The 21447-nt window shown below is 37.6% G+C and overlaps 16 non-coding genes across 16 annotated transcripts; all 16 read right to left on the reverse strand.

The window, feature by feature from the left end:
* Positions 1–317: 317 nt before the first annotated feature.
* TRNAL-CAA (transfer RNA leucine (anticodon CAA)) lies at positions 318–426 on the reverse strand. Its single transcript has 2 exons — positions 389–426; positions 318–363 (listed from the first exon to the last, which is right to left on the reverse strand). It is a non-coding gene; the product is annotated as a tRNA-Leu (tRNA).
* A 749-nt stretch (positions 427–1175) lies between these two features.
* On the reverse strand, positions 1176–1284 carry TRNAL-CAA (transfer RNA leucine (anticodon CAA)). The gene is made up of 2 exons: positions 1247–1284; positions 1176–1221 (listed from the first exon to the last, which is right to left on the reverse strand). It is a non-coding gene; the product is annotated as a tRNA-Leu (tRNA).
* Positions 1285–2033: 749 nt separating this feature from the next.
* Positions 2034–2142, reverse strand: TRNAL-CAA (transfer RNA leucine (anticodon CAA)). The gene is made up of 2 exons: positions 2105–2142; positions 2034–2079 (listed from the first exon to the last, which is right to left on the reverse strand). It is a non-coding gene; the product is annotated as a tRNA-Leu (tRNA).
* A 3704-nt stretch (positions 2143–5846) lies between these two features.
* TRNAL-CAA (transfer RNA leucine (anticodon CAA)) lies at positions 5847–5955 on the reverse strand. Its single transcript has 2 exons — positions 5918–5955; positions 5847–5892 (listed from the first exon to the last, which is right to left on the reverse strand). It is a non-coding gene; the product is annotated as a tRNA-Leu (tRNA).
* Positions 5956–6704: 749 nt separating this feature from the next.
* Positions 6705–6813, reverse strand: TRNAL-CAA (transfer RNA leucine (anticodon CAA)). The gene is made up of 2 exons: positions 6776–6813; positions 6705–6750 (listed from the first exon to the last, which is right to left on the reverse strand). It is a non-coding gene; the product is annotated as a tRNA-Leu (tRNA).
* Positions 6814–7562: 749 nt separating this feature from the next.
* TRNAL-CAA (transfer RNA leucine (anticodon CAA)) lies at positions 7563–7671 on the reverse strand. Its single transcript has 2 exons — positions 7634–7671; positions 7563–7608 (listed from the first exon to the last, which is right to left on the reverse strand). It is a non-coding gene; the product is annotated as a tRNA-Leu (tRNA).
* Positions 7672–12399: 4728 nt separating this feature from the next.
* Positions 12400–12508, reverse strand: TRNAL-CAA (transfer RNA leucine (anticodon CAA)). Its single transcript has 2 exons — positions 12471–12508; positions 12400–12446 (listed from the first exon to the last, which is right to left on the reverse strand). It is a non-coding gene; the product is annotated as a tRNA-Leu (tRNA).
* A 754-nt stretch (positions 12509–13262) lies between these two features.
* TRNAL-CAA (transfer RNA leucine (anticodon CAA)) lies at positions 13263–13371 on the reverse strand. The gene is made up of 2 exons: positions 13334–13371; positions 13263–13308 (listed from the first exon to the last, which is right to left on the reverse strand). It is a non-coding gene; the product is annotated as a tRNA-Leu (tRNA).
* A 751-nt stretch (positions 13372–14122) lies between these two features.
* On the reverse strand, positions 14123–14232 carry TRNAL-CAA (transfer RNA leucine (anticodon CAA)). The gene is made up of 2 exons: positions 14195–14232; positions 14123–14169 (listed from the first exon to the last, which is right to left on the reverse strand). It is a non-coding gene; the product is annotated as a tRNA-Leu (tRNA).
* A 753-nt stretch (positions 14233–14985) lies between these two features.
* Positions 14986–15096, reverse strand: TRNAL-CAA (transfer RNA leucine (anticodon CAA)). Its single transcript has 2 exons — positions 15057–15096; positions 14986–15031 (listed from the first exon to the last, which is right to left on the reverse strand). It is a non-coding gene; the product is annotated as a tRNA-Leu (tRNA).
* Positions 15097–15845: 749 nt separating this feature from the next.
* Positions 15846–15953, reverse strand: TRNAL-CAA (transfer RNA leucine (anticodon CAA)). Its single transcript has 2 exons — positions 15916–15953; positions 15846–15890 (listed from the first exon to the last, which is right to left on the reverse strand). It is a non-coding gene; the product is annotated as a tRNA-Leu (tRNA).
* Positions 15954–16701: 748 nt separating this feature from the next.
* On the reverse strand, positions 16702–16811 carry TRNAL-CAA (transfer RNA leucine (anticodon CAA)). The gene is made up of 2 exons: positions 16773–16811; positions 16702–16747 (listed from the first exon to the last, which is right to left on the reverse strand). It is a non-coding gene; the product is annotated as a tRNA-Leu (tRNA).
* A 754-nt stretch (positions 16812–17565) lies between these two features.
* Positions 17566–17673, reverse strand: TRNAL-CAA (transfer RNA leucine (anticodon CAA)). Its single transcript has 2 exons — positions 17636–17673; positions 17566–17611 (listed from the first exon to the last, which is right to left on the reverse strand). It is a non-coding gene; the product is annotated as a tRNA-Leu (tRNA).
* A 1616-nt stretch (positions 17674–19289) lies between these two features.
* TRNAL-CAA (transfer RNA leucine (anticodon CAA)) lies at positions 19290–19398 on the reverse strand. Its single transcript has 2 exons — positions 19361–19398; positions 19290–19335 (listed from the first exon to the last, which is right to left on the reverse strand). It is a non-coding gene; the product is annotated as a tRNA-Leu (tRNA).
* A 734-nt stretch (positions 19399–20132) lies between these two features.
* Positions 20133–20242, reverse strand: TRNAL-CAA (transfer RNA leucine (anticodon CAA)). The gene is made up of 2 exons: positions 20204–20242; positions 20133–20178 (listed from the first exon to the last, which is right to left on the reverse strand). It is a non-coding gene; the product is annotated as a tRNA-Leu (tRNA).
* A 749-nt stretch (positions 20243–20991) lies between these two features.
* TRNAL-CAA (transfer RNA leucine (anticodon CAA)) lies at positions 20992–21100 on the reverse strand. The gene is made up of 2 exons: positions 21063–21100; positions 20992–21037 (listed from the first exon to the last, which is right to left on the reverse strand). It is a non-coding gene; the product is annotated as a tRNA-Leu (tRNA).
* Positions 21101–21447: the final 347 nt, after the last annotated feature.

The following is a 21447-nucleotide window of genomic DNA, read 5'->3' on the forward strand; positions in this document are numbered from 1 at the left end:
GTAAGAATTTTTTAACCAGTCATTGTGTATTTATCACTTAGGAATAATGTCATTAATTCAACTCTATGGCAACAAGTGCAATATTGGTGTGTAGATGGGATATCATACAATTTCTCCCATTTTCAAACTATTCTGTTCCCTATGTTTCTTTAAATAATTAGGCTGCACATTGTTAGAAATAAATGGTAATAAGATTCCAATGTCCAAGAGAAGGACTTTTAAAAGAGAATGGATGTCCTAAGGGCACTTGTAATTTTGCATGGTAGACTTATCCACAAATTAATATTCTTTTCATACAAAGTACAAGAAAATAAAATTGTCAGAAGTGGGATTTGAACCCACGCCTCTTTACAGAGACCAGAACACCCATTTAGAGGAAGAATGCAATCTTGAGTCTGGCGCCTTAGACCGCTCGGCCATCCTGACAAGAACATATGCCCTCTAAATTAAGTTGCCAGTAAAAGATTATAATGTACAAAAAAAGGATTTTGGGGTATCTTTCAGCCAAATAATATGTACTGCTTGAAAAAAGTAACATAAAATCAAGAACTTGGATTTATACAGTATACTACCGCTAAAGGTGAGCCATCACAATTAATACTAAAGAAAAACTGCTCAGGTTATAATGATATCCTTTATAATTACTATACAAATTATTTACTAAAATCTCTTTCAGGAAAAAACAGATTTATGTGTCTAGCAAGTAATTTTTGTAAACTTTTAGATATAGAGTCTGAGAGCCTGAATCTACTTTCTATTCCAATTTATTCTTTGTTTTATGATTTTTTTACTGAATACTGAAAGGGTGTTTTGCAAATAATACATTTGTGAAAACCTTTTTTCTACATGGAACTAAACGTAAGAATTTTTTAACCAGTCATTGTGTATTTATCACTTAGGAATAATGTCATTAATTCAACTCTATGGCAACAAGTGCAATATTGGTGTGTAGATGGGATATCATACAATTTCTCCCATTTTCAAACTATTCTGTTCCCTATGTTTCTTTAAATAATTAGGCTGCACATTGTTAGAAATAAATGGTAACAAGATTCCAATGTCCAAGAGAAGGACTTTTAAAAGAGAATGGATGTCCTAAGGTCACTTGTTATTTTGCATGGTAGACTTATCCACAAATTAATATTCTTTTCATACAAAGTACAAGAAAATAAAATTGTCAGAAGTGGGATTTGAACCCACGCCTCTTTACAGAGACCAGAACACCCATTTAGAGGAAGAACGCAATCTTGAGTCTGGCGCCTTAGACCGCTCGGCCATCCTGACAAGTACATATGCCCATTAAATTAAGTTGGCAATAAAAGATTATAATGTACAAAAAAAGGATTTTGGGGTATCTTTCAGCCAAATAATATGTACTGCTTGAAAAAAGTAACATAAAATCAAGAACTTGGATTTATACAGTATACTACCGCTAAAGGTGAGCCATCACAATTAATACTTAAGAAAAACTGCTCAGGTTATAATGATATCCTTTATAATAACTATACAAATTATTTACTAAAATCTCTTTCAGGAAAAAACAGATTTATGTGTCTAGCAAGTAATTTTTGTAAACTTTTAGATATAGAGTCTGAGAGCCTGAATCTACTTTCTATTCCAATTTATTCTTTGTTTTATGATTTTTTTACTGAATACTGAAAGGATGTTTTGCAAATAATACATTTGTGAAAACCTTTTTTCTACATGGAACTAAACGTAAGAATTTTTTAACCAGTCATTGTGTATTTATCACTTAGGAATAATGTCATTAATTCAACTCTATGGCAACAAGTGCAATATTGGTGTGTAGATGGGATATCATACAATTTCTCCCATTTTCAAACTATTCTGTTCCCTATATTTCTTTAAATAATTAGGCTGCACATTGTTAGAAATAAATGGTAATAAGATTCCAATGTCCAAGAGAAGGACTTTTAAAGGAGAATGGATGTCCTAAGGGCACTTGTAATTTTGCATGGTAGACTTATCCACAAATTAATATTCTTTTCATACAAAGTACAAGAAAATAAAATTGTCAGAAGTGGGATTTGAACCCACGCCTCTTTACAGAGACCAGAACACCCATTTAGAGGAAGAATGCAATCTTGAGTCTGGCGCCTTAGACCGCTCGGCCATCCTGACAAGGATGGCCGAGCGTTAACCACGTTAACCACCTCGGAACATCCTCCCTTATACGTCACCTGCAGCGCATTCATAATAAGTCAGTGACAAGTTCAAAAACTTGGGCCGACAGCGGAAGCAGTCCACTGACCAGTAAATCCCTTCCTCTTGTAACCAAGCTCACGCAAACCACCCCACCAACTCCCTCAGTGTCAATTTCCTCCTTCCCCAGGAATGCCAATAGTCCTGCAGGCCATGTCACTGGCAATTCTGACGAGTCCTCTCCTGCCTGGGATTCCTCCGATGCATCCTTGCGTGTAACGCCTACTGCTGCTGGCGCTGCTGTTGTTGCTGCTGGGAGTCGATGGTCATCCCAGAGGGGAAGTCGTAAGACCACTTTTACTACTTCCACCAAGCAATTGACTGTCCAACAGTCCTTTGCGAGGAAGATGAAATATCACAGCAGTCATCCTACTGCAAAGCGGATAACTGAGGCCTTGACATCCTGGGTGGTGAGAAACGTGGTTCCGGTATCCATCATTACTGCAGAGCCAACTAGAGACTTGTTGGAGGTACTGTGTCCCCGGTACCAAATACCATCTAGGTTCCATTTCTCTAGGCAGGCGATACCGAAAATGTACACAGACCTCAGAAAAAGAGTCACCAGTGTCCTAAAAAATGCAGCTGTACCCAATGTCCACTTAACCACGGACATGTGGACAAGTGGAGCAGGGCAGGGTCAGGACTATATGACTGTGACAGCCCACTGGGTAGATGTATGGACTCCCGCCGCAAGAACAGCAGCGGCGGCACCAGTAGCAGCATCTCGCAAACGCCAACTCTTTCCTAGGCAGGCTACGCTTTGTATCACCGGTTTCCAGAATACGCACACAGCTGAAAACCTCTTACGGCAACTGAGGAAGATCATCGCGGAATGGCTTACCCCAATTGGACTCTCCTGTGGATTTGTGGCATCGGACAACGCCAGCAATATTGTGTGTGCATTAAATATGGGCAAATTCCAGCACGTCCCATGTTTTGCACATACCTTGAATTTGGTGGTGCAGAATTTTTTAAAAAAACGACAGGGGCGTGCAAGAGATGCTGTCGGTGGCCAGAAGAATTGCGGGACACTTTCGGCGTACAGGCACCACGTACAGAAGACTGGAGCACCACCAAAAACTACTGAACCTGCCCTGCCATCATCTGAAGCAAGAAGTGGTAACGAGGTGGAATTCAACCCTCTATATGCTTCAGAGGTTGGAGGAGCAGCAAAAGGCCATTCAAGCCTATACAATTGAGCACGATATAGTAGGTGGAATGCACCTGTCTCAGGCGCAGTGGAGAATGATTTCAACGTTGTGCAAGGTTCTGATGCCCTTTGAACTTGCCACACGTGAAGTCAGTTCAGACACTGCCAGCCTGAGTCAGGTCATTCCCCTCATCAGGCTTTTGCAGAAGAAGCTGGAGACATTGAAGGAGGAGCTAACACGGAGCGATTCCGCTAGGCATGTGGGACTTGTGGATGGAGCCCTTAATTCGCTTAACAAGGATTCACGGGTGGTCAATCTGTTGAAATCAGAGCACTACATTTTGGCCACCGTGCTCGATCCTAGATTTAAAGCCTACCTTGGATCTCTCTTTCCGGCAGACACAAGTCTGCTGGGGTTGAAAGACCTGCTGGTGACAAAATTGTCAAGTCAAGCGGAACGCGACCTGTCAACATCTCCTCCTTCACATTCTCCCGCAACTGGGGGTGCGAGGAAAAGGCTCAGAATTCCGAGCCCACCCGCTGGCGGTGATGCAGGGCAGTCTGGAGCGACTGCTGATGCTGACATCTGGTCCGGACTGAAGGACCTGACAACGATTACGGACATGTCGTCTACTGTCACTGCATATGATTCTCTCAACATTGATAGAATGGTGGAGGATTATATGAGTGACCGCATCCAAGTAGGCACGTCACACAGTCCGTACTTATACTGGCAGGAAAAAGAGGCAATTTGGAGGCCCTTGCACAAACTGGCTTTATTCTACCTAAGTTGCCCTCCCACAAGTGTGTACTCCGAAAGAGTGTTTAGTGCCGCCGCTCACCTTGTCAGCAATCGGCGTACGAGGTTACATCCAGAAAATGTGGAGAAGATGATGTTCATTAAATGGAATTATAATCAATTCCTCCGCGGAGACATTGACCAGCAGCAATTGCCTCCACAAAGTACACAGGGAGCTGAGATGGTGGATTCCAGTGGGGACGAATTGATAATCTGTGAGAAGGGGGATGTACACGGTGATATATCGGAGGGTGATGATGAGGTGGACATCTTGCCTCTGTAGAGCCAGTTTGTGCAAGGAGAGATTAATTGCTTCTTTTTGGGGGGGGGGTCCAAACCAACCCGTCATATCAGTCACAGTCGTGTGGCAGACCCTGTCACTGAAATGATGGGTTGGTTAAAGTGTGCATGTCCTGTTTTGTTTATACAACATAAGGGTGGGTGGGAGGGCCCAAGGACAATTCCATCTTGCACCTCTTTTTTCTTTTCTTTTTCTTTGCATCATGTGCTGATTGGGGAGGGTTTTTTGGAAGGGACATCCTGCGTGACACTGCAGTGCCACTCCTAAATGGGCCCGGTGTTTGTGTCGGCCACTAGGATCGCTAATCTTACTCACACAGCTACCTCATTGCGCCTCTTTTTTTCTTTGCGTCATGTGCTGTTTGGGGAGGGTTTTTTGGAAGGGACATCCTGCGTGACACTGCAGTGCCACTCCTAGATGGGCCCGGTGTTTGTGTCGGCCACTAGGGTCGCTAATCTTACTCACACAGCTACCTCATTGCGCCTCTTTTTTTCTTTGCGTCATGTGCTGTTTGGGGAGGGTTTTTTGGAAGGGCCATCCTGCGTGACACTGCAGTGCCACTCCTAGATGGGCCCGGTGTTTGTGTCGGCCACTAGGGTCGCTAATCTTACTCACACAGCTACCTCATTGCGCCTCTTTTTTTCTTTGCGTCATGTGCTGTTTGGGGAGGGTTTTTTGGAAGGGACATCCTGCGTGACACTGCAGTGCCACTCCTAGATGGGCCCGGTGTTTGTGTCGGCCACTAGGGTCGCTTATCTTACTCACACAGCGACCTCGGTGCAAATTTTAGGACTAAAAATAATATTGTGAGGTGTGAGGTATTCAGAATAGACTGAAAATGAGTGTAAATTATGGTTTTTGAGGTTAATAATACTTTGGGATCAAAATGACCCCCAAATTCTATGATTTAAGCTGTTTTTTAGTGTTTTTTGAAAAAAACACCCGAATCCAAAACACACCCGAATCCGACAAAAAAAATTCGGTGAGGTTTTGCCAAAACGCGTTCGAACCCAAAACACGGCCGCGGAACCGAACCCAAAACCAAAACACAAAACCCGAAAAATTTCAGGCGCTCATCTCTAGTATTTATCACTTAGGAATAATGTCATTAATTCAACTCTATGGCAACAAGTGCAATATTGGTGTGTAGATGGGATATCATACAATTTCTCCCATTTTCAAACTATTCTGTTCCCTATGTTTCTTTAAATAATTAGGCTGCACATTGTTAGAAATAAATGGTAATAAGATTCCAATGTCCAAGAGAAGGACTTTTAAAAGAGAATGGATGTCCTAAGGGCACTTGTAATTTTGCATGGTAGACTTATCCACAAATTAATATTCTTTTCATACAAAGTACAAGAAAATAAAATTGTCAGAAGTGGGATTTGAACCCACGCCTCTTTACAGAGACCAGAACACCCATTTAGAGGAAGAATGCAATCTTGAGTCTGGCGCCTTAGACCGCTCGGCCATCCTGACAAGAACATATGCCCTCTAAATTAAGTTGCCAGTAAAAGATTATAATGTACAAAAAAAGGATTTTGGGGTATCTTTCAGCCAAATAATATGTACTGCTTGAAAAAAGTAACATAAAATCAAGAACTTGGATTTATACAGTATACTACCGCTAAAGGTGAGCCATCACAATTAATACTTAAGAAAAACTGCTCAGGTTATAATGATATCCTTTATAATTACTATACAAATTATTTACTAAAATCTCTTTCAGGAAAAAACAGATTTATGTGTCTAGCAAGTAATTTTTGTAAACTTTTAGATATAGAGTCTGAGAGCCTGAATCTACTTTCTATTCCAATTTATTCTTTGTTTTATGATTTTTTTACTGAATACTGAAAGGGTGTTTTGCAAATAATACATTTGTGAAAACCTTTTTTCTACATGGAACTAAACGTAAGAATTTTTTAACCAGTCATTGTGTATTTATCACTTAGGAATAATGTCATTAATTCAACTCTATGGCAACAAGTGCAATATTGGTGTGTAGATGGGATATCATACAATTTCTCCCATTTTCAAACTATTCTGTTCCCTATGTTTCTTTAAATAATTAGGCTGCACATTGTTAGAAATAAATGGTAACAAGATTCCAATGTCCAAGAGAAGGACTTTTAAAAGAGAATGGATGTCCTAAGGTCACTTGTTATTTTGCATGGTAGACTTATCCACAAATTAATATTCTTTTCATACAAAGTACAAGAAAATAAAATTGTCAGAAGTGGGATTTGAACCCACGCCTCTTTACAGAGACCAGAACACCCATTTAGAGGAAGAACGCAATCTTGAGTCTGGCGCCTTAGACCGCTCGGCCATCCTGACAAGTACATATGCCCATTAAATTAAGTTGGCAATAAAAGATTATAATGTACAAAAAAAGGATTTTGGGGTATCTTTCAGCCAAATAATATGTACTGCTTGAAAAAAGTAACATAAAATCAAGAACTTGGATTTATACAGTATACTACCGCTAAAGGTGAGCCATCACAATTAATACTTAAGAAAAACTGCTCAGGTTATAATGATATCCTTTATAATAACTATACAAATTATTTACTAAAATCTCTTTCAGGAAAAAACAGATTTATGTGTCTAGCAAGTAATTTTTGTAAACTTTTAGATATAGAGTCTGAGAGCCTGAATCTACTTTCTATTCCAATTTATTCTTTGTTTTATGATTTTTTTACTGAATACTGAAAGGATGTTTTGCAAATAATACATTTGTGAAAACCTTTTTTCTACATGGAACTAAACGTAAGAATTTTTTAACCAGTCATTGTGTATTTATCACTTAGGAATAATGTCATTAATTCAACTCTATGGCAACAAGTGCAATATTGGTGTGTAGATGGGATATCATACAATTTCTCCCATTTTCAAACTATTCTGTTCCCTATGTTTCTTTAAATAATTAGGCTGCACATTGTTAGAAATAAATGGTAATAAGATTCCAATGTCCAAGAGAAGGACTTTTAAAAGAGAATGGATGTCCTAAGGGCACTTGTAATTTTGCATGGTAGACTTATCCACAAATTAATATTCTTTTCATACAAAGTACAAGAAAATAAAATTGTCAGAAGTGGGATTTGAACCCACGCCTCTTTACAGAGACCAGAACACCCATTTAGAGGAAGAATGCAATCTTGAGTCTGGCGCCTTAGACCGCTCGGCCATCCTGACAAGGATGGCCGAGCGTTAACCACGTTAACCACCTCGGAACATCCTCCCTTATACGTTCACCTGCAGCGCATTCATAATAAGTCAGTGACAAGGTTCTAAAACTTGGGCCGACAGCGGAAGCAGTCCACTGACCAGTAAATCCCTTCCTCTTGTAACCAAGCTCACGCAAACCACCCCACCAACTCCCTCAGTGTCAATTTCCTCCTTCCCCAGGAATGCCAATAGTCCTGCAGGCCATGTCACTGGCAATTCTGACGAGTCCTCTCCTGCCTGGGATTCCTCCGATGCATCCTTGCGTGTAACGCCTACTGCTGCTGGCGCTGCTGTTGTTGCTGCTGGGAGTCGATGGTCATCCCAGAGGGGAAGTCGTAAGACCACTTTTACTACTTCCACCAAGCAATTGACTGTCCAACAGTCCTTTGCGAGGAAGATGAAATATCACAGCAGTCATCCTACTGCAAAGCGGATAACTGAGGCCTTGACATCCTGGGTGGTGAGAAACGTGGTTCCGGTATCCATCATTACTGCAGAGCCAACTAGAGACTTGTTGGAGGTACTGTGTCCCCGGTACCAAATACCATCTAGGTTCCATTTCTCTAGGCAGGCGATACCGAAAATGTACACAGACCTCAGAAAAAGAGTCACCAGTGTCCTAAAAAATGCAGCTGTACCCAATGTCCACTTAACCACGGACATGTGGACAAGTGGAGCAGGGCAGGGTCAGGACTATATGACTGTGACAGCCCACTGGGTAGATGTATGGACTCCCGCCGCAAGAACAGCAGCGGCGGCACCAGTAGCAGCATCTCGCAAACGCCAACTCTTTCCTAGGCAGGCTACGCTTTGTATCACCGGTTTCCAGAATACGCACACAGCTGAAAACCTCTTACGGCAACTGAGGAAGATCATCGCGGAATGGCTTACCCCAATTGGACTCTCCTGTGGATTTGTGGCATCGGACAACGCCAGCAATATTGTGTGTGCATTAAATATGGGCAAATTCCAGCACGTCCCATGTTTTGCACATACCTTGAATTTGGTGGTGCAGAATTTTTTAAAAAAACGACAGGGGCGTGCAAGAGATGCTGTCGGTGGCCAGAAGAATTGCGGGACACTTTCGGCGTACAGGCACCACGTACAGAAGACTGGAGCACCACCAAAAACTACTGAACCTGCCCTGCCATCATCTGAAGCAAGAAGTGGTAATGAGGTGGAATTCAACCCTCTATATGCTTCAGAGGTTGGAGGAGCAGCAAAAGGCCATTCAAGCCTATACAATTGAGCACGATATAGTAGGTGGAATGCACCTGTCTCAGGCGCAGTGGAGAATGATTTCAACGTTGTGCAAGGTTCTGATGCCCTTTGAACTTGCCACACGTGAAGTCAGTTCAGACACTGCCAGCCTGAGTCAGGTCATTCCCCTCATCAGGCTTTTGCAGAAGAAGCTGGAGACATTGAAGGAGGAGCTAACACGGAGCGATTCCGCTAGGCATGTGGGACTTGTGGATGGAGCCCTTAATTCGCTTAACAAGGATTCACGGGTGGTCAATCTGTTGAAATCAGAGCACTACATTTTGGCCACCGTGCTCGATCCTAGATTTAAAGCCTACCTTGGATCTCTCTTTCCGGCAGACACAAGTCTGCTGGGGTTGAAAGACCTGCTGGTGACAAAATTGTCAAGTCAAGCGGAACGCGACCTGTCAACATCTCCTCCTTCACATTCTCCCGCAACTGGGGGTGCGAGGAAAAGGCTCAGAATTCCGAGCCCACCCGCTGGCGGTGATGCAGGGCAGTCTGGAGCGACTGCTGATGCTGACATCTGGTCCGGACTGAAGGACCTGACAACGATTACGGACATGTCGTCTACTGTCACTGCATATGATTCTCTCAACATTGATAGAATGGTGGAGGATTATATGAGTGACCGCATCCAAGTAGGCACGTCACACAGTCCGTACTTATACTGGCAGGAAAAAGAGGCAATTTGGAGGCCCTTGCACAAACTGGCTTTATTCTACCTAAGTTGCCCTCCCACAAGTGTGTACTCCGAAAGAGTGTTTAGTGCCGCCGCTCACCTTGTCAGCAATCGGCGTACGAGGTTACATCCAGAAAATGTGGAGAAGATGATGTTCTTTAAATGGAATTATAATCAATTCCTCCGCGGAGACATTGACCAGCAGCAATTGCCTCCACAAAGTACACAGGGAGCTGAGATGGTGGATTCCAGTGGGGACGAATTGATAATCTGTGAGGAGGGGGATGTACACGGTGATATATCGGAGGGTGATGATGAGGTGGACATCTTGCCTCTGTAGAGCCAGTGTGCAAGGAGAGATTAATTGCTTCTTTTTTGGGGGGGGGTCCAAACCAACCCGTCATATCAGTCACAGTCGTGTGGCAGACCCTGTCACTGAAATGATGGGTTGGTTAAAGTGTGCATGTCCTGTTTTGTTTATACAACATAAGGGTGGGTGGGAGGGCCCAAGGACAATTCCATCTTGCACCTCTTTTTTCTTTTCTTTTTCTTTGCATCATGTGCTGATTGGGGAGGGTTTTTTGGAAGGGACATCCTGCGTGACACTGCAGTGCCACTCCTAAATGGGCCCGGGTGTTTGTGTCGGCCACTAGGGTCGCTAATCTTACTCACACAGCTACCTCATTGCGCCTCTTTTTTTCTTTGCGTCATGTGCTGTTTGGGGAGGGTTTTTTGGAAGGGACATCCTGCGTGACACTGCAGTGCCACTCCTAGATGGGCCCGGTGTTTGTGTCGGCCACTAGGGTCGCTAATCTTACTCACACAGCTACCTCATTGCGCCTCTTTTTTTCTTTGCGTCATGTGCTGTTTGGGGAGGGTTTTTTGGAAGGGACATCCTGCGTGACACTGCAGTGCCACTCCTAGATGGGCCCGGTGTTTGTGTCGGCCACTAGGGTCGCTAATCTTACTCACACAGCTACCTCATTGCGCCTCTTTTTTTCTTTGCGTCATGTGCTGTTTGGGGGAGGGTTTTTTTGGAAGGGCCATCCTGCGTGACACTGCAGTAGCCACTCCTAGATGGGCCCCGGTGTTTTGTGTCGTGCCACTAGGGTCGCTAATCTTACTCACACAGCTACCTCATTGCACCTCTTTTTTTCTTTGCATCATGTGCTGTTTGGGGAGGGTTTTTTGGAAGGGACATCCTGCGTGACACCTGCAGTGCCACTCCTAGATGGGCCCGGTGTTTGTGTCGGCCACTAGGGTCGCTTATCTTACTCACACAGCGACCTTCGGTGCAAATTTTAGGACTAAAAATAATATTGTGAGGTGTGAGGTATTCAGAATAGACTGAAAATGAGTGTAAATTATGGTTTTTGAGGTTAATAATACTTTGGGATCAAAATGACCCCCAAATTCTATGATTTAAGCTGTTTTTTTAGTGTTTTTTGAAAAAAACACCCGAATCCAAAACACACCCGAATCCGACAAAAAAAAATTCGGTGAGGTTTTGCCAAAACGCGTTCGAACCCAAAACACGGGCCGCGGGAACCGAACCCAAAACCAAAACACAAAACCCGAAAAATTTCAGGCGCTCATCTCTAGTATTTATCACTTAGGAATAATGTCATTAATTCAACTCTATGGCAACAAGTGCAATATTGGTGTGTAGATGGGATATCATACAATTTCTCTCCATTTTCAAACTATTCTGTTCCCTATGTTTCTTTAAATAATTAGGCTGCACATTGTTAGAAATAAATGGTAATAAGATTCCAATGTCCAAGAGAAGGACTTTTAAAAGAGAATGGATGTCCTAAGGGCACTTGTAATTTTGCATGGTAGACTTATCCACAAATTAATATTCTTTTCATACAAAGTACAAGAAAATAAAATTGTCAGAAGTGGATTTGAACCCACGCCTCTTTACAGAGACCAGAACACCCATTTAGAGGAAGAATGCAATCTTGAGTCTGGCGCTTAGACCGCTCGGCCATCCTGACAAGAACATATGCCCTCTAAATTAAGTTGCCAGTAAAAGATTATAATGTACAAAAAAGGATTTTGGGGTATCTTTCAGCCAAATAATATGTACTGCTTGAAAAAAGTAACATAAAATCAAGAACTTGGATTTATACAGTATACTACCGCTAAAGGTGAGCCATCACAATTAATACTTAAGAAAAACTGCTCAGGTTATAATGATATCCTTTATAATTACTATACAAATTATTTACTAAAATCTCTTTCAGGAAAAAACATATTTATGTGTCTAGCAAGTAATTTTTGTAAACTTTTAGATATAGAGTTCTGAGAGCCTGAATCTACTTTCTATTCCAATTTATATTCTTTGTTTTATGATTTTTTTACTGAATACTGAAAGGATGTTTTGCAAATAATACATTTGTGAAAACCTTTTTTTCTACATGGAACTAAACGTAAGAATTTTTTAACCAGTCATTGTGTATTTATCACTTAGGAATAATGTCATTAATTCAACTCTATGGCAACAAGTGCAATATTGGTGTGTAGATGGGATATCATACAATTTCTCCCATTTTCAAACTATTCTGTTCCCTATGTTTCTTTAAATAATTAGGCTGCACATTGTTAGAAATAAATGGTAACAAGATTCCAATGTCCAAGAGAAGGACTTTTAAAAGAGAATGGATGTCCTAAGGTCACTTGTTATTTTGCATGGTAGACTTATCCACAAATTAATATTCTTTTCATACAAAGTACAAAGAAAATAAAATTGTCAGAAGTGGGATTTGAACCCACACTCTCTTTACAGAGACCAGAACACCATTTAGAGGAAGAACGCAATCTTGAGTCTGGCGCCTTAGACCGCTCGGCCATCCTGACAAGTACATATGCCCATTAAATTAAGTTGGCAATAAAAGATTATAATGTACAAAAAAAGGATTTTGGGGTATCTTTCAGCCAAATAATATGTACTGCTTGAAAAAAAGTAACATAAAATCAAGAACTTGGATTTATACAGTATACTACCGCTAAAGGTGAGCCATCACAATTAATACTTAAGAAAAACTGCTCAGGTTATAATGATATCCTTTTATAATAACTATACAAATTATTTACTAAAATCTCTTTCAGGAAAAAACAGATCTTATGTGTCTAGCAAGTAATTTTTGTAAACTTTTAGATATAGAGATCTGAGAGCCTGAATCTACTTTCTATTCCAATTTATTCTTATGTTTTATGATTTTTTTACTGAATACTGAAAGGATGTTTTGCAAATAATACATTTGTGAAAACCTTTTTTCTACATGGAACTAAACGTAAGAATTTTTTAACCAGTCATTGTGTATTTATCACTTAGGAATAATGTCATTAATTCAACTCTATGGCAACAAGTGCAATATGGTGTGTAGATTTGATATCATACAATTTCTCCACATTTTCAAACTATTCTGTTCCCTATGTTTCTTTAAATAATTAGGCTGCACATTGTTAGAAATAAATGGTAATAAGATTCCAATGTCCAAGAGAAGGACTTTTAAAAGAGAATGGATGTCCTAAGGGCACTTGTAATTTTGCATGGTAGACTTATCCACAAATTAATATTCTTTTCATACAAAGTACAAGAAAATAAAATTGTCAGAAGTGGGATTTGAACCCACGCCTCTTTACAGAGACCAGAACACCCATTTAGAGGAAAAATGCAATCTTGAGTCTGGCGCCTTAGACCGCTCGGCCATCCTGACAAGAACATATGCCCTCTAAATTAAGTTGCCAGTAAAAGATTATAATGTACAAAAAAAGGATTTTGGGATATCTTTCAGCCAAATAATATGTACTGCTTGAAAAAAGTAACAAAATCAAGAACTTGGATTTATACAGTATACTACCGCTAAAGGTGAGCCATCCACAATTAATACTTAAGAAAAACTGCTCAGGTTATAATGATATCCTTTATAATTACTATGACAAATTATTTACTAAAATCTCTTTCAGGAAAAAACAGATTTATGTGTCTAGCAAGTAATTTTTGTAAACTTTTAGATATAGAGTCTGAGAGCCTGAATCTACTTTCTATTCCAATTGATTCTTTGTTTTATGATTTGTTTACTGAATACTGAAAGGGTGTTTGCAAATAATACATTTGTGAAAACCTTTTTTCTACATGGAACTAAACTTAAGAATTTTTTAACCAGTCATTGTGTATTTATCACTTAGGAATAATGTCATTAATTCAACTCTATAGGCAACAAGTGCAATATGGTGTGTAGATGGGATATCATACAATTTCTCCCATTTTCAAACTATTCTGTTCCCTATGTTTCTTTAAATAATTAGGCTGCACATTGTTAGAAAATAAATGGTAATAAGATTCCAATGTCCAAGAGAAGGACTTTTAAAAGAGAATGGATGTCCTAAAGGTCACTTTGTTATTTTGCATGGTAGACTTATCCACAAATTAATATTCTTTTCATACAAAGTACAAGAAAATAAAATTGTCAGAAGTGGGATTTGAACCCACGCCTCTCTTACAGAGACCATAACACCCATTTAGAGGAATAACGCAATCTTGAGTCTGGCGCCTTAGACCGCTCGGCCATCCTGACAAGTACATATGCCCATTAAATTAAGTTGGCAATAAAAGATTATAATGTACAAAAAAAGGATTTTGGGGTATCTTTCAGCCAAATAATATGTACTGCTTGAAAAAAGTAACATAAAATCAAGAACTTGGATTTATACAGTATACTACCGCTAAAGGTGAGCCATCACAATTAATACTTAAGAAAAACTGCTCAGGTTATAATGATATCCTTTATAATAACTATACAAATTATTTACTAAAATCTCTTTCAGGAAAAAACCAGATTTATGTGCCTAGCACGTAATTTTTGTAAACTTATAGATATAGAGTCTGAGAGCCTGAATCTACTTTCTATTCCAATTTATTCTTTGTTTTATGATTTGTTTACTGAATACTGAAAGGGTGTTTTGCAAATAATACATTTGTGAAAACCTTTTTTCTACATGGAACTAAACGTAAGAATTTTTTAACCAGTCATTGTGTATTTATCACTTAGGAATAATGTCATTAATTCAACTCTATGGCAACAAGTGCAATATTGGTGTGTAGATGGGATATCATACAATTTCTCCCATTTTCAAACTATTCTGTTCCCTATATTTCTTTAAAATAATTAGGCTGCACATTGTTAGAAATAAATGGTAATAAGATTCCAATGTCCAAGAGAAGGACTTTTAAAAGAGAATGAGATGTCCTAAGGGCACTTGTAATTTTGCAATGGTAGACTTATCCACAAATTAATATTCTTTTCATACAAAGTACAAGAAAATAAAATTGTCAGAAGTGGGATTTGAACCCACGCCTATTTACAGAGACCAGAACACCCATTTAGAGGAAGAATGCAATCTTGAGTCTGGCGCCTTTAGGACCGCTCGGCCATCCTGACAAGAACATATGCCCTCTAAATTAAGTTGCCAGTAAAGATTATAATGTACAAAAAAGGATTTTGGGGTATCTTTCAGCCAAATAATATGTACTGCTTGAAAAAAGTAACATAAAATCAAGAACTTGGATTTATACAGTATACTACCGCTAAAGGTGAGCTATCACAATCAATACTTAAGAAAAAACTGCTCAGGTTATAATGATATCCTTTATAATTACTATACAAATTATTTACTAAAATCTCTTTCAGGAAAAAACAGATTTATGTGTCTTGCAAGTAATTTTTGTAAACTTTTAGATATAGAGTCTGAGAGCCTGAATCTACTTTCTATTCCAATTTATTCTTTGTTTTATGATTTGTTTACTGAATACTGAAAGGGGTGTTTTGCAAATAATACATTTGTGAAAACCTTTTTTCTACATGGAACTAAACTTAAGAATTTTTTAAACCAGTCATTGTGTATTTATCACTTAGAATAATGTCATTAATTCAACTCTATGGCAACAAGTGCAATATTGGTGTGTAGATGGGATATCATACAATTTCTCCCATTTTCAAACTATTCTGTTCCCTATGTTTCTTTAAATAATTAGGCTGCACATTGTTAGAAATAAATGGTAACAAGATTCCAATGTCCAAGAGAAGGACTTTTAAAAGAGAATGGATGTCCTAAGGTCACTTGTTATTTTGCATGGTAGACTTATCCACAAATTAATATTCCTTTCATACAAAGTACAAGAAAATAAAATTGTCAGAAGTGGGATTTGAACCACGCCTCTTTACAGAGACCAGAACACCCATTTAGAGGAATAACGCAATCTTGAGTCTGGCGCCTTAGACCGCTCGGCCATCCTGACAAGTACATATGCCCATTAAATTAAGTTGGCAATAAAAGATTATAATGTACAAAAAAAGGATTTTGGGGTATCTTTCAGCCAAATAATATGTACTGCTTGAAAAAAGTAACATAAAATCAAGAACTTGGATTTATACAGTATACTACCGCTAAAGGTGAGCCATCACAATTAATACTTAAGAAAAACTGTTCAGGTTATAATGAAATCCTTTATAATAACTATACAAATTATTTACTAAAATCTCTTTCAGAAAAAAACAGATTTATGTGCCTAGCACGTAATTTTTGTAAACTTATAGATATAGAGTCTGAGAGCCTGAATCTACTTTCTATTCCAATTTATTCTTTGTTTTATGATTTGTTTACTGAATACTGAAAGGATGTTTTGCAAATAATACATTTGTGAAAACCTTTTTTTTACATGGAACTAAACTTAAGAATTTTTTAACCAGTCATTGTGTATTTCTCACTTAGGAATAATGTCATTAATTCAACTCTATGGCAACAAGTGCAATATTGGTGTGTAGATGGGATATCATACAATTTCTCCCATTTTCAAACTATTCTGTTTCCTATGTTTCTTTAAATAATTAGGCTGCACATTGTTAGAAATAAATGGTAATAAGATTCCAATGTCCAAGAGAAGGACTTTTAAAAGAGAATGGATGTCCTAAGGGCACTTGTAATTTTGCATGGTAGACTTATCCACAAATTAATATTCTTTCATACAAAGTACAAGAAAATAAAATTGTCAGAAGTGGGATTTGAACCCACGCCTCTTTACAGAGACCAGAACACCCATTTAGAGGAAGAATGCAATCTTGAGTCTGGCGCCTTAGGACCGCTCGGCCATCCTGACAAGAACATACGCCCTCTAAATTAAGTTGCCAATAAAAGATTATAATGTACAAAAAAAGGAATTTTGGGGTATCTTTCAGCCAAAATAATATGTACTGCTTGAAAAAAGTAACATAAAATCAAGAACTTGGATATTATACAGTATACTACCACTAAAGGTGAGCCATCACAATTAATACTTAAGAAAAACTGCTCAGGTTATAATGATATCCTTTATAATAACTATACAAATTATTTACTAAAATCTCTTCAGGAAAAAAACAGATTTATGTGTCTAGCAAGTAATTTTTGTAAACTTTTAGATATAGAGTCTGAGAGCCTGAATCTACTTTCTATTCCAATTTATTCTTTGTTTTATGATTTTTTTACTGAATACTGAAAGGATGTTTTGCAAATAATACATTTGTGAAAAACCTTTTTTCTACATGGAACTAAACGTAAGAATTTTTTAACCAGTCATTGTGTATTTATCACTTAGGAATAATGTCATTAATTCAACTCTATGGCAACAAGTGCAATATTGGTGTGTAGATGGAATATCATACAATTTCTCCCATTTTCAAACTATTCTGTTCCCTATGTTTCTTTAAATAATTAGGCTGCACATTGTTAGAAATAAATGGTAATAAGATTCCAATGTCCAAGAGAAGGACTTTTAAAAGAGAATGGATGTCCTAAGGGCACTTGTAATTTTGCATGGTTAGACTTATCCACAAATTAATATTCTTTTCATACAAAGTACAAGAAAATAAAATTGTCAGAAGTGGGATTTGAACCCACGCCTCTTTACAGAGACCAGAACACCATTTAGAGGAAGAATGCAATCTTGAGTCTGGCGCCTTAGACTGCTCGGCCAACCTGACAAGAACATATGCCCTCTAAATTAAGTTGCCAGTAAAAGATTATAATGTACAAAAAAAGGATTTTGGGGTATCCTTTCAGCCAAATAATATGTACTGCTTGAAAAAAGTAACATAAAATCAAGAACTTGGATTTATACAGTATACTACCGCTAAAGGTGAGCCATCACAATTAATACTTAAGAAAAACTGCTCAGGTTATAATGATATCCTTTATAATAACTATACAAATTATTTACTAAAATCTCTTTCAGGAAAAAACAGATTTATGTGCCTAGCACGTAATTTTTGTAAACTTATAGATATAGAGTCTGAGAGCCTGAATCTACTTTCTATTCCAATTTATTCTTTGTTTTATGATTTGTTTACTGAATACTGAAAGGGGTGTTTTGCAAATAATACATTTGTGAAAACCTTTTTTTCTACATGGAACTAAACTTAAGAATTTTTTAACCAGTCATTGTGTATTTATCACTTAGGAATAATGTCATTAATTCAACTCTATGGCAACAAGTGCAATATTGGTGTGTAGATGGGATATCATACAATTTCTCCCATTTTCAAACTATTCTGTTCCCTATATTTCTTTAAATAATTAGGCTGCACATTGTTAGAAATAAATGGTCAATAAGATTCCAATGTCCAAGAGAAGGACTTTTAAAAGAGAATGGATGTCCTAAGGGCACTTGTAATTTTGCATGGTAGACTTATCCACAAATTAATATTCTTTTCATACAAAGTACAAGAAAATAAAATTGTCAGAAGTGGGATTTGAACCCACGCCTATTTACAGAGACCAGAACACCCATTTAGAGGAAGAATGCAATCTTGAGTCTGGCGCCTTAGACCGCTCGAGCCATCCTGACAAGAACATATGCCCTCTAAATTAAGTTGCCAGTAAAAGATTATAATGTACAAAAAAAGGATTTTGGGGTATCTTTCAGCCAAATAATATGTACTGCTTGAAAAAAGTAACATAAAATCAAGAACTTGGATTTATACAGTATACTACCGCTAAAGGTGAGCTATCACAATCAATACTTAAGAAAAACTGCTCAGGTTATAATGATATCCTTTTATAATTACTATACAAATTATTTACTAAAATCTCTTTCAGGAAAAAAACAGATTTTATGTGTCTTGCAAGTAATTTTTGTAAACTTTTAGATATAGAGTCCTGAGAGCCTGAATCTACTTTCTATTCCAATTTATTCTTTGTTTTATGATTTGTTTACTGAATACTGAAAGGGTGTTTTGCAAATAATACATTTGTGAAAACCTTTTTTCTACATGGAACTAAACTTAAGAATTTTTTAACCAGTCATTGTGTATTTATCACTTAGGAATAATGTCATTAATTCAACTCTATGGCAACAAGTGCAATATTGGTGTGTAGATGGGATATCATACAATTTCTCCCATTTTCAACTATTCTGTTCCCTATGTTTCTTTAAATAATTAGGGCTGCACATTGTTAGAAATAAATGGTAACAAGATTCCAATGTCCAAGAGAAGGACTTTTAAAAGAGAATGGATGTCCTAAGGTCACTTGTTATTTTGCATGGTAGACTTATCCACAAATTAATATTCTTTTCATACAAAGTACAAGAAAATAAAATTGTCAGAAGTGGGATTTGAACCCACGCCTCTTTACAGAGACCAGAACACCCATTTAGAGGAATAATGCAATCTTGAGTCTGGCGCCTTAGACCGCTCGGCCATCCTGACAAGTACGTATGCCCATTAAATTAAGTTGGCAATAAAAGATTATAATGTACAAAAAAAGGATTTTGGGGTATCTTTCAGCCAAATAATATGTACTGCTTGAAAAAAGTAACATAAAATAAAGAACTTGGATTTATACAGTATACTACCATCACAATTAATACTTAAGAAAAACTGTTCAGGTTATAATGATATCCTTTATAATAACTATACAAATTATTTACTAAAATCTCTTTCAGAAAAAAACAGATTTATGTGCCTAGCACGTAATTTTTGTAAACTTATAGATATAGAGTCTGAGAGCCTGAATCTACTTTCTATTCCAATTTATTCTTTGTTTTATGATTTGTTTACTGAATACTGAAAGGATGTTTTGCAAATAATACATTTGTGAAAACCTTTTTTTTACATGGAACTAAACTTAAGAATTTTTTAACCAGTCATTGTGTATTCTCACTTAGGAATAATGTCATTAATTCAACTCTATGGCAACAAGTGCAATATTGGTGTGTAGATGGGATATCATACAATTTCTCCCATTTTCAAACTATTCTGTTTCCTATGTTTCTTTAAATAATTAGGCTGCACATTGTTAGAAATAAATGGTAATAAGATTCCAATGTCCAAGAGAAGGACTTTTAAAAGAGAATGGATGTCCTAAGGGCACTTGTAATTTTGCATGGTAGACTTATCCACAAATTAATATTCTTTTCATACAAAGTACAAGAAAATAAAATTGTCAGAAGTGGGATTTGAACCCACGCCTCTTTACAGAGACCAGAACACCCATTTAGAGGAAGAATGCAATCTTGAGTCTGGCGCCTTAGACCGCTCCGGCCATCCTGACAAGAACATACGCCCTCTAAATTAAGTTGCCAATAAAAGATTATAATGTACAAAAAAAGGATTTTGGGGTATCTTTCAGCCAAATAATATGTACTGCTTGAAAAAAGTAACATAAAATCAAGAACTTGGATTTATACAGTATACTACCACTAAAGGTGAGCCATCACAATTAATACTTAAGAAAAACTGCTCAGGTTATAATGATATCCTTTATAATAACTATACAAATTATTTACTAAAATCTCTTTCAGGAAAAAACAGATTTATGTGTCTAGCAAGTAATTTTTGTAAACTTTTAGATATAGAGTCTGAGAGCCTGAATCTACTTTCTATTCCAATTTATTCTTTGTTTTATGATTTTTTTACTGAATACTGAAAGGATGTTTTGCAAATAATACATTTGTGAAAACCTTTTTTCTACATGGAACTAAACGTAAGAATTTTTTAACCAGTCATTGTGTATTTATCACTTAGGAATAATGTCATTAATTCAACTCTATGGCAACAAGTGCAATATTGGTGTGTAGATGGAATATCATACAATTTCTCCCATTTTCAAACTATTCTGTTCCCTATGTTTCTTTAAATAATTAGGCTGCACATTGTTAGAAATAAATGGTAATAAGATTCCAATGTCCAAGAGAAGGACTTTTAAAAGAGAATGGATGTCCTAAGGGCACTTGTAATTTTGCATGGTAGACTTATCCACAAATTAATATTCTTTTCATACAAAGTACAAGAAAATAAAATTGTCAGAAGTGGGATTTGAACCCACGCCTCTTTACAGAGACCAGAACACCCATTTAGAGGAAGAATGCAATCTTGAGTCTGGCGCCTTAGACTGCTCGGCCAACCTGACAAGAACATATGCCCCTCTAAATTAAGTTGCCAGTAAAAGATTATAATGTACAAAAAAAGGATTTTGGGGTATCTTTCAGCCAAATAATATGTACTGCTTGAAAAAAGTAACATAAAATCAAGAACTTGGATTTATAGAGTATACTACCGCTAAAGGTGAGCCATCACAATTAATACTTAAGAAAAACTGCTCAGGTTATAATGATATCCTTTATAATAACTATACAAATTATTTACTAAAATCTCTTTCAGGAAAAAACAGATTTATGTGCCTAGCACGTAATTTTTGTAAACTTATAGATATAGAGTCTGAGAGCCTGAATCTACTTTCTATTCCAATTTATTCTT

This window comes from Pseudophryne corroboree, chromosome 8 (genome assembly GCF_028390025.1).
Source record: "Pseudophryne corroboree isolate aPseCor3 chromosome 8, aPseCor3.hap2, whole genome shotgun sequence".
NCBI classification, from domain to species: domain Eukaryota; kingdom Metazoa; phylum Chordata; class Amphibia; order Anura; family Myobatrachidae; genus Pseudophryne; species Pseudophryne corroboree.